Source organism: Lagopus muta, chromosome Z (genome assembly GCF_023343835.1).
Source record: "Lagopus muta isolate bLagMut1 chromosome Z, bLagMut1 primary, whole genome shotgun sequence".
Classification (NCBI taxonomy): domain Eukaryota; kingdom Metazoa; phylum Chordata; class Aves; order Galliformes; family Phasianidae; genus Lagopus; species Lagopus muta.
In genome coordinates, this window is record NC_064472.1 from 72,676,603 (window position 1) to 72,687,954 (window position 11,352).

At 36.6% G+C, this 11,352-nt stretch overlaps 1 long non-coding RNA gene across 1 annotated transcript; it reads left to right on the top strand.

Annotated features, from left to right (window-relative positions):
- The first annotated feature begins 3,577 nt into the window (after positions 1-3,577).
- Positions 3,578-11,100, top strand: LOC125687214 (uncharacterized). The gene is made up of 5 exons (XR_007374024.1): positions 3,578-3,823; positions 5,547-5,636; positions 6,218-6,329; positions 7,830-7,925; positions 9,893-11,100. It is a non-coding gene; the product is annotated as an uncharacterized LOC125687214 (long non-coding RNA).
- The last annotated feature ends 252 nt before the right edge of the window (positions 11,101-11,352 follow it).

The following is an 11,352-nucleotide window of genomic DNA, read 5'->3' on the forward strand; positions in this document are numbered from 1 at the left end:
GAACACAGATGAGAAGAGCCTCTGCGTCCTTCCTTCCTTCCATTTCATCTGACAGACAATAATCCTCTGAGCATCTCATTCTCCAGGCTGAAAAGTCTCAACAATCTTTGCCCTGCTTTGCATGGTAGAGGCTCTAGGCTCTTCGTTATCCCTCATCTTGAGTGGGATTTGCTTTAGTAAATCCATGTCTTCCAGCACTTTGGACCCAGAACTTTAGATATTGGGTAGAGAAAAAAGATCACCTCCCTCAGCCTGTGGCAGTGCTCTGCCTTATGCAGCCCAGAAGGCTATTAGTTTTCTTACTTTACCATGAGGGAGGAACTCACGATTATGGACAGCTTGTTGTCTATTAGGATTCCAGCTGCTTCTTTGCAGAACTGGTTTCCAGTCTGTCAGCCCTGCGATAGTACTACTGTCTTGTGATAGTATACTGTATTGTGAAGATGAGCTTGAGACTCTAAACAAAAGTGTCCTCCTCGGATAGAGATGTGTCCATCCCTTCTGTCTTGTAAACTTAAACTTTTAAAATATTTAAGGCTTGATATCTACAAAGGAACTTATTAGAAAACACTGATTAAAATTTCCATTGCCTTTTGTTTCTGACATTTTTGCATGAAGCTCTTGCTTGTGCACTGAAGTAACTTGCCAAGTTTGTGCTTTGCTAATCCATATTCATGTATTTATGTCACTTTGACAGTACTGTCTCCTGTTTATTTCCATGGAAACTACAGCAGATACAAAGAACACAATAATGCTGTTTGATAGACCACATTCTCATCTACAAAATACTATTTTTCAACATAGTTGCCATCACTGGCCATGCATTTTTTCCCACTGATGAACAAGAGCCTGAATTATGCCCTCATAAAAATCTGCACTAGCAGAGGAGATCCACTGTTGTTGTGCCATTGCTGAAGTGTACCACTACCACCACACTGTGCTCATACCCACGGATTGGTCTCCATAAGTGTTCAGCAAGCACTGATGAATGCCAAAGGAGTAAGTTTGTTGGGCTTTTTAGTTAGTTTGTTTGTTTTGTTTTGTTTTGTTTTGTTTGTTTGTTTATTTGCACAGAGGATTTCATTTACACAACTTTGTTTCATGTGCACTTCCATGTCAGATGCCCTTCTGTCATGACTGCCCCTCTGCTGACATCTGCAACAAAATTCTACGGAATATTGCCAGTCAACCTCTACTACACCAGCATCTCCCACTTTAGGCCTGTTTGTCATACTTCCTTCCACCTGTGAAATGGTTGATACTTCCTTGTTTGGGGGGCGTAGTGAGTTTCAACTAAGCTATTCTATAAAAAATATTTTCAGACACTTTAGCAAAAGACATGAAAGCACAATGTATTTTTCTGTTCCTAAATAAGGTGACTTCCACTGGATTCTTTGCTCCCTTTGGTGCATTTTCTCTTCTACCTGCTGTCTTCTCATTTACTCTCACAGTGAAGTAAATTGGCACCTTTCCTATCCCTCCAGAACAGCTTCAGATTACACTGGGAACTTAAAGACAGTTTGAAGAATAAATTCTGCCTCTCTTTATTGGTCAGTAGATTGCAGTTCTGTGTTTAACACATAATATCTCTATAGAACCTACCATATGAGACCCATCATCTGCCGCTGCCTAATTGGTTGATGTTTCCCATCCATTTCCATTTCAGCCCTTGTGGATCTTAAATCTTTTGCAGCAGGCAGAATGTCATACTTTCTGAAAGATAGGTTTTACCAACAGTCATATTTGTCGACTTGTATAACGTGTCCAGTATGATTGTTTGTGTGGAGAAAGAGATATCTATTGAAACTAAATGACACATTTCATAGTATGAATGACCTATTAGGTTAGTTAGACACAGCGACATTCAGTGCCAGGCATTAATAATCTCTTTTACATACATCAGCTTGTGACAGCTGCAACTGAAGGTTTAAAGCCTCAGAGCTTTCTTGAATAGACTGTGCCCTGAGCAGAGCTGAGCTGTCGAGCTGACAGAAAGCAATTGTTCTCTTTACAGAGGAAAAAAATGAAATAAAACTGCAACTCTGCCTGCTCACTCTCTCGTTCTGTTTATCTGCACTTCCCTTCTGCTTTTGTGAAACGCTGTTGCTGCTAACACAGTCTGTACAAATGGCAGGACGTTAAAAGCAGAGGATCTGAAAACTAACACCAAGGGAAGCTATCTTGTAATTCGTTCTTTTTTACACACACTAAAAGTGAGTAAGGTCAGAGACTTGTTTCCACCAAAGTAACGTACAAGTTGCAAGGAGTGTTTCGTATGTGTGTATACAACGAAAACACACAAGTTGTAGAAATAGTTTTATTTCCCTAAAAGGATTTATTTTCCCTAAAAGGATATCTTGTAGTGATAAACAAGTGTATTTTATAGAATAATAAATTGTCCTGTTCTAGGAGAATTGGTGTTAAATTGTGTTTTCATAAGAGAGACAGAATTCAGAAAACACTGCTGTCATAGCAGGTAGTGGATAGAATTAAAAATAACAGTATTTAATCATGCTTGCCTTGTTTTCTATTGGTACAAGACTTTTCACTGCGAGTTGCCTTCATAATACAAACTTTCTGAATTGATTTGCATTGAAACAAAGTTAGATTTTCAAAAAACATATAAATATTTTGCCACATGTCGTGTGGAAATTTCATTCAGCTTTAAGTTGGTGTTACTTCTATGCAAGTACTGTATGAATGTAGTGTGCATCCATTAACAAGCATAGAGTCTAAATCTGTTGCATCCATCTCTTTAATAACAAATGTATATAATGAGCCAGAGGAGAATATTCTATTACGTAAAAAATGGATTTGATTGCTGCTGTTTAATATCAGAAATAGAAACTGAAGCCAAAGGGTCCGATTTAGGATTTATATTCACTAATAACTGAACTTCTATAAAGAAGTCTTATATATTTAGTAAGTTAATGGTGTAATTCATCACTTTATTTACAGGAGTTTCTTTCTCTAACTTCACCTAAACTCAGATTATAAATATGAAAGGAGAACATACTACAATCTCAATATTCTTTAGTTCTGTGTAAAAATAAACAATATTCATAAATCCAACACAGAGAGGTGTTAGAGAAATATCCATCTCATGCATTTTCTTCCAACAAGAGAGTTGACTACTGACCCTATATTTTGTGTGAATGTGCCTCATACTGCACTGTTATTTATTGATTTGATATTTCTCTTTATCTTTTGCACTCTGAGGATAAAGTATTTTTTGCAAACTCTCTTTTTTGGGTGAAAATAGGGATTATTTCTTTTTTTTCTCTGAAGCACTCAGAACCCTAAACTTACATTCACTTAATTTAAGCAAAAAAAGGTTCATTTTATAAAAGTAGCAGTCAAAAACTGATGAAGAAAACACCTTATTCACTAACCTTGGTGTGTAAGTTAGACAAAAAAGGGCATAGATGGCTGTGGGAAAAGAAACACATTGGCATACTGAAGTGAAAATATTTTCAGTACGTTTGAAAGGGAAATGATACTTGTTTCAAATGAGCTCAGTAGACAGAATGAAGAAAACCATTCGGGGGAAGCTCAGTTATTTCAGTTGCTGATAGCTGCAAAGTTTCCTTGCTGCCTGATTGCAAGGGAAGTTATCTTTACCAGCGTTTCTCAAGTTGCCATCCTCTTCTAATTTCTGTTCTCTGTCCATCAATAAAACATGAGCCATTTATCTGAAAAAAGAAAGAAGTGTTGCACAATTGTATCTAAACTGTCGTGTGGGAATACTTATCTGCAGTAGCTCACCTCCCAGAATGGTCCTTTGCCTCCTTTCTCATTCATCTCACAAGCCTTATGAGCGCGGGTAAGTAAACTGAATGCCCAGCATAACCTGCAAAAGATAAATTAAACATACTGCATAAATACATTTTTGGGTTAGTGGGAGAACAAAGTTAGTGATCATTTTAGTTAATATTGCAGTTTATTTTTCTGTGGCTGCATTAAAATCATCCCTTCATGTAAATATGGTAATTCTAGAGAGTTTTATGCATTTTAAGCCAATAAGAAGATAGTTAATTTTACCAAGCTTACAAATCTTTGACAAAAATATTTAAGGCTTTCACTCAAAGCCTTCTGATTGACACATAGCAGACCCTCCTACATTTTTGTGGATTCAAAGAGCTATATGGTAAAACATGAGCATAAACAGCCAATAAAGAAAATTGGAGCTCAATTAAGGTGAAGATACCACTTTGTACATAATCAGAATTTATTTTAATGCTTAGAGTTTGGTTTAAAATGTCTCTGTGCAAGATAACAATGCAGAGTTTTGGGTGGGTTTGTCTGTTGTTTGTTCGATTGTTTTATTTCGTGTTTTCTTGCGTTTTGTTTTTGTTTTGTTTTTAATCACAGTTAAAGACTGTTGAGATGTTAGCACTGGTGCTAGTGAGATGTTTGCTTCTGAATCCAGTACACATTTGTAATGCACATGTTATCCAAACTGCAATGTATGCTCCTGAATGTAGCCTGCCTTACATATGAAAGAAATATTATACTGTTATACTTACTGCAATGTGAGCATAATGAAAATTAAATACTGCTGCCATTGTTTTTGCACTATTGCTCCACATGTTATTTTTCTTCTTAGCATTCCTTGAAAAGCACTTTTGTATCTGGACTAACAGAAAACCATATCAAGATAGCATAAGATGTCTTTTTGCTATAACTTATATTTTTGAAAAGTTCAGAATGTTTCTTCTTGGTTTAGTTAAGGTAGGCATCTGGCTGCATCTTTCCACTTATGACCGTGGCTGTGATTTAAATACTTCATTAGGAAAATATTTAAGCCTCTTTGCAACCTCAAGCACATGTGTAGAACATAATAAGCTACTTTCTTCCAACCCTCATTCACTTGAAGTACTTTAAAGCACATGAATGAACTCACTCACACACTCCAAACCATTTTTTCCTCATCAGCCTTGTCCCACTCATAGATACTTTATTCCTCAGAACTTTCTGTACAGCTCAGTGCTGTGGCTCTGCATAGGGAAAGCTGTTAAAGGAGCTCCCAAATAGGAAGCTGAAGCTGAATCTTCTTAAGAGGAGGAGAAGGTGTGACAGACCCTCAAGTTTTCAGATATATGGTCCTGCTGCTTAGCTATTTCATTTCCAGAACACAAAGCCCTGCTGTGCCCAGGTGCAATTTTGTCAAAAACTGACATTCTCTCCTGCCAGGAGTGTTGGTTTGTTATTTTTGGCATTCTGATCCATCTCTACAGTATACAAAACAGTGGTATGAAAGTATTTAACCTCCTCATGACTAGGCTTAATCAACACTGAGTGTTTAATTGTTGAAGCCAAGGAAAAAAAGCAGGATGCCAAGAGGTGAAACCAGCAATGCCTAATGAACTTAAATTTCCAGTGAGCAAGCATTTCTAGGATAGCTTGGAACACTCTGGGAATGCAGATCTTGTTTTCTAGGCATTAGTTTTGAGCACACATACTTAAAAGCAACCTAAATATTTTATGGAATAAGATAACGGACTGAGACAACAACAGAGCAATTACATGGCTATTGTGTTTCTTAGGAGATCCCTTCCATCTACTCCGTGCACCTGTACATATAGCAAGCTTTCAGAAGCCTCTGAAAAATTCTCCATACAGAAGATGTTGACAAGGTACAGAGCTATGTCCTGTTTACAGGCAACTCCTAGTAGAATTATTTCAGAACACTCTTGATGGCAGTCATGCAAAGGAAGGTTTAATATAAGGCTAAAGAGTGGCCTGATTCTTTTTCATTAATCAAGAGATTCTTTCTTGTATAATATTTCTGTCTCACTGATTTTTGTCATAATCAACAAATCAGAGTGGAAAAATACAGTCATTCCTAAGATGTCATTACTCTATTCCTAAATGATGTTTTTTAGTACAAACTTTTACTTTATGATACCTATAGGCTAACTATTCTGGTATTTTACAACAAGAACATGTCAAAATTGGGAAACTCTCAACAACACACAGTGATGTATTTTTCTGTAAGGAATCGCTCAGGATTTTACTGTGCCAGCCAGCAGAAATTCAGCAATCCTGCTATGGTAATTTTCAGCTATTCATTAACCCAGTAATGCACACCCACACTTGGCATGGAAAATGTGGTGTGAAACAACAGCAGATGATGGATTATGATGATGGTAAATAACAATGATAATGGCTATTGATTTTTTCTTTTCTTTTCTTTTCTTTTCTTTTTTTTTTCCAGGATCTGCACTGCATAGAGTATGTGTAAACAGTGATGCAAACAGCTGGTGTTACTAGATATGGTGAATTCACATAAAGAAGCTGGACATTTGCAATTTTTTCTATTCATAGAGGTCAGAAAAGTCAACTCTCTCATATGAATAGAGTTTAATATATCCTGCATAGCTCCTCTTTCCATCTCTGGTTGGAAATCTGGTTGATATTTTAAGAAGTTATTTCGTAAAAAAATAAAATAAATTACCACACTTTATCATTTCAGCCATCAACATTTTATAATAATGATTTAGGAATTCATTTGAATGTATTTCCTACTGCTGAAAATGAGAGAAAATTCAACCTATTTTTTGGTGGGGCAGATGTTTGCTAAGAAATAAATGACCTTTCTCACCAGTTCAGATTAACTTTTAAAAGTTTTCCAGTAGCACATACATAATGATCCCCAAATGTTAAACTAGTAGCATGTAGAGTATGATATGTATATAAAGCAGCATTTCAAAACCCACATATGCATGGCTAGCATGTGTTCCAGATAAGACAAAAAGTAACTATGTGAAATTAAAAAGAACATCAGTTTTCTTGGTTAATTCCAAGACTCTTCAAGCTATAACTTTAATGTTTCATTCTATCCAACCTCAGAAGGACAGTTTAAATGAGGGACGATAAGAGAGATTTGGAATATGAGAACTCCAATAGTAGCGTACTAACAGGAACATATCTTTTATTTCTTTGCTTTCACCTTGCCTGTTAATTAGATAGCATTAGTATTACTGATACTGTTTTGAACCCTGAGCAGCTGCAGTCATTGCCACCCCAGCTATAAATTAAAGGTCTTGATTTTCTTCACAGTGCCTAATTTCTTTCTCAGTGCACTGAAGTTTAATGCTGAGCTGGGGCAAGATCCATCTTCACTTCCTTGCTCTTGCATGGAGTAAGAAGAGACATAGAAGGGAGTTTTTTACCTGATGAAGTTTAGAGACTCTCTAGGCAATGGAACAGAATTTCTTCTGAAACTGTGGTCAGCCCAGAGGGGAAAAAAATCCAATGTGCTCCAACAACCAAATGCCAAAGATGTGTAACAACTCTGACTGCTAATGTCAGCCCTCAAACTTTTGAAAACATCAGTGCAACCAGATTTCCCATGTTGAATGGAAAACAAGTGTATTGAAAAAAAGTACAGCACTTCCCCACCTCCATGAGAGAACAAAGATACTTGACTGCAGCTCTGCTGGTGGCTGACTACTTACATATTTTTATGGATCTTTCAAAGTGGCTGCAATCTCTGATGTATTATCATTTCCTATGAATGCTGTGAAAACTGCGAGACTGTTTGCATTTGTTTGTATTGCTGATTGCCATCTACTAAATTTTTTGCACTTCCTCACAGTATGTACTGAGCAGAGAGACCTTTTTTATATAACAAACACCCATGCTCTGAAAAAGGATATAGGCTTTACTTAATGGTTTTTTTTGTTTGTTTGTTTGTTTGTTTGTTTAATTTATGTTGGCTATTATGACAAGATGCTTTTCTTTTTCTGAATTGCTACTTTAAATTTTCTGATGCAAGGAAATAATTGCAAACTAAATGATACCCATGACTATATATATTCCCACAGATTTCCAATCTGGGAAACATGTAGGACTGTGGAATTGTGACTGACACTTCTCTTGGAATCACTTTGACATATCACAAGATACAAAGCAGCTATTTGGTAAAAACGTATTTGTTTGTAATTATTGCAGAAATCATGCATGAATTTTGTGTGCGAGGGATGATGTTTTTTAAAACTGGAGGCAGTGCAGGACTTCACACACTATTCTGCATGCATAAGTATTCCCATTAATCCGAAACATTCCTGTCTGAGTGAAACAAGTGCTTAACTATTTGCTGTTGGTGATCTTAGTTTCTAACATATAGAGATATTGAAAAGTATCAAAAAGGCAGTGGGAACTAACCTAGCTTCTTTGGTTTCTGAAAACCAGCTGTTTTGCTGAACAGTCCCATCTTGGTTCCCAGGGTTAAGAATGACCTTTGGGGCACATTTTTGTTAACATGCATGGTGAGATTATCTATTACATGCCATATAAAACCACATTTTTATGAAGTGTGGACTGAAGTGTTCCACAATGGATGACTCTCACTTTTGAAAGCTTTCAATGCTAAGAAGGCAATCACAGATCAAGTAAAAGAGATAAATAATTATTTTGCCTGCGGACCATAACTATTATCTTGCTTTCAATAAAAATCTGTAGCAGTCTAATGTTTTCAAGCAAAGGCTGACATTTTGTAGCTGTTTTTCTGAAAAAAAAAAAAAAAAAAAAAAAGCAATAAAAGAAAAAAAGCTAAATGTCATCTGAGTTGCAAGGCTTTGCAAATTGCAAACATCAGGTTGCAGGTGGTCAGCAGAGATATATTAGAGGTTGGCAGCTAAATTTGCCTGAAATTCAGAAATTTCTGCTGCAAAGCTGTGCCTGCACAGGGCATGGGGTGCTTAGCAAAGTTCCTGGCAACTCTTTCAGCTGCCAGTCAGGATAGATTAATTATGAACAGAAAAGTCTTCACAGTCCTCCTTCCCAGAGAGTAGGGAGGTAAAGTGGGAAAATAAAAACAGGAGTGAGAAAGGAAGTCCTACAAGTCAGAACAACATGAAAGCAGACTGAACAAGGGACTGGAAATCTGGGAGGCAATATTGCAGGGAGGCAAGGGAAGAACAATGGTAATAAGCTGGGAGGAGAAACAGCAGAATTTGTACCATAGCAGAGCAGTTAAATCTACAAAGCTTTGAGTAAGACCTCCAAATCCACAACTGTCTTTATTTCAGTTCTCTCAAGTGGTTATAGAAGATACACACCAAGCCTCCTGGGATCTATATTACCCTTGCTTACAGTACTGGTGCAAGCATAAGCAGGAGAGGGTTGTGATTTGCATCCATTCTGAAGGATTTTAGCCTGTTGATATGAGAGTCAAAGCAATTTTTCCCAGCAGAACTCTACCCCCAGAAAAAAATATATATACAAAATCTTAAAAGAGCTGAGAGGTACTCTAAGGCTGCCTTCAGAAACGCAAACCAACCAGATGATACATAGTATAACAAAAGGTTATGGAAGAGGATGCATACACAGATAGAAAATGAGAACTGCATGTGAATGACCTCAAAAGAGAGAGCCCTTAAATTTTAATACCGTTACTTTGCAGCCTTAATATTTTTCGAGTTGTTTTTGTGTGCTTCATTACGTGAATATCTGTAAGCAGAAAAATGTATAGAATTGCTTAGTAACTACTATGCAAATACTTTTTTTGCATCTTTAGCAACAGAATCAGGTGGTTGGCAATGCCTGCTTTCCTGAATGTGCCTTGAGGAAACATGGGAAATGAACAGATTTTGTTTTCTCAGTTAAAATATTAATGAAATTAAAAGCAGAGTACTGAATTTTGCTTTGATGTATTTCAGTTGTTTCACATGGCTTTCAGTTTGAGCACCTTTTATCTATCTATCTATCTATCTATCTATCTATTTAAAATTTTAACAAATCTGCCTGCTAATTCTGTGGCAGAAAAATAAGAAAAAGAGACATGAACATATGCTCTGAAAGAGAGGATCCTTTGCATTTGGATTTCAGAGAGTTTAGTCATTCCTTGAGCCCAATAACCTTACAAATTAATTCCTTTTGCTTGCAGTGACATCTGTTGGTGAGGGCAGAGCTGATTAACTGCAAGGCTGGCTACACTGATGGCATCAGTCAACAGGCTGTTTTTAAATGCAGTTGATGTTTCTCCTCTCTTCCCACCGTCTCATTTTCAAGAGGAAGGAAGTGCTTTTGGAGGAGCTGATATATTCAAATCCAGCAGTGAGATTTCATCCTGAACGTGGTCTTTTTTCTTGATGTTCTTTTATTGTTAATCTTAAAATTTTAATGAGAAGAAATTTTTTGTTACAGTGATTACAAATTAAGTGGGACAAGACGTACGTCTATGCCAATCTCACACAGAGTTGTGTTCTGCAGCTTGATGAGCTTATGAGGCTGAGTTTAATGGGCTCTGCTTTCAATTCACTTGTTCAAGGCGCAGCTTCTAAATACTAATCAAGCATCTCTGATGGCCCAAAGCAAAAAAAAAAATTAAAAAGAAATAAGGATGGGAAAGGGTGCTGAGGTTGGAAGGAAGGATCAGAGGGCAAGAAGCTGCAGGTATTAAGCATCAGCTAAACAATTCCTATTGACTCTGGGCTTCAGTGCGCTAATAAGAAGGACTGCACGCACTTGTGTCTTTTAACACACAGCAAGACACAAACACAGCTGGGGGACTCAAAGAAGTTGAGATTTTTGTAAGATTTCTTCATTGTTAAACTATCCTACAAATGTCTGAGATATGACCAGGGGGACTGTAAGAGTCTGTGTGCTAGTTCAGGAGTGTTGCAATCAATTTACTTTGCTGTGTTCTAGAGCAGTTTGCTGTTGTAAAAATAAATAAGTAAATAAATAAAAAGAACCCAAATGTGAAAAGTATTCATGGCTAGAAGACTTTTTTCCCTGAACAAATAGCATAGATAGAAGTCTTGCAGCTTGTCTGACTTAAGTCTCAATATACTAGCAGTTATTTGAGCTATCATCTAATGCAATTGATTTGAGTGTAAGTACATTGTGCATAATGGTATTGTATTATTTCGTGTTATTAATTAAATCATAGCCCAAGTTCTTTTCCAGCCTTAAGAAGTGTTGAACCTGGATGGTGAAACATGAATATTTGGTACTTACAGAAGACTATGATGTTCATTCAAACTTATCCTCTGGGATCTTCTCTACAAAAGTCATTAACAATGAAGTTTTTCTATCCTACCTAAACTTTGCAGCTGAATAACAGGCAGTCAAATGTATCAATAAAGAGCTGATCCATTTTCTGGGAGGACATGTTTATATAAATGTCAATGGGTCTAAGTGCCTACTGAAATGGAATATTGACATAGTTCTGAAGGAATAAAACAAAAAGGAAAAAAAAAACAACCCTGAAACTCAAAAATCACAAAGGTCACACAGACATGTTAATAGAATGAAATAAAAATGACTGAAAGCTTAGTAGCAAGTCCTCCGTCAACATATATCACAGATAATATATTTATCCATAATAAAGCTCAGCATAAA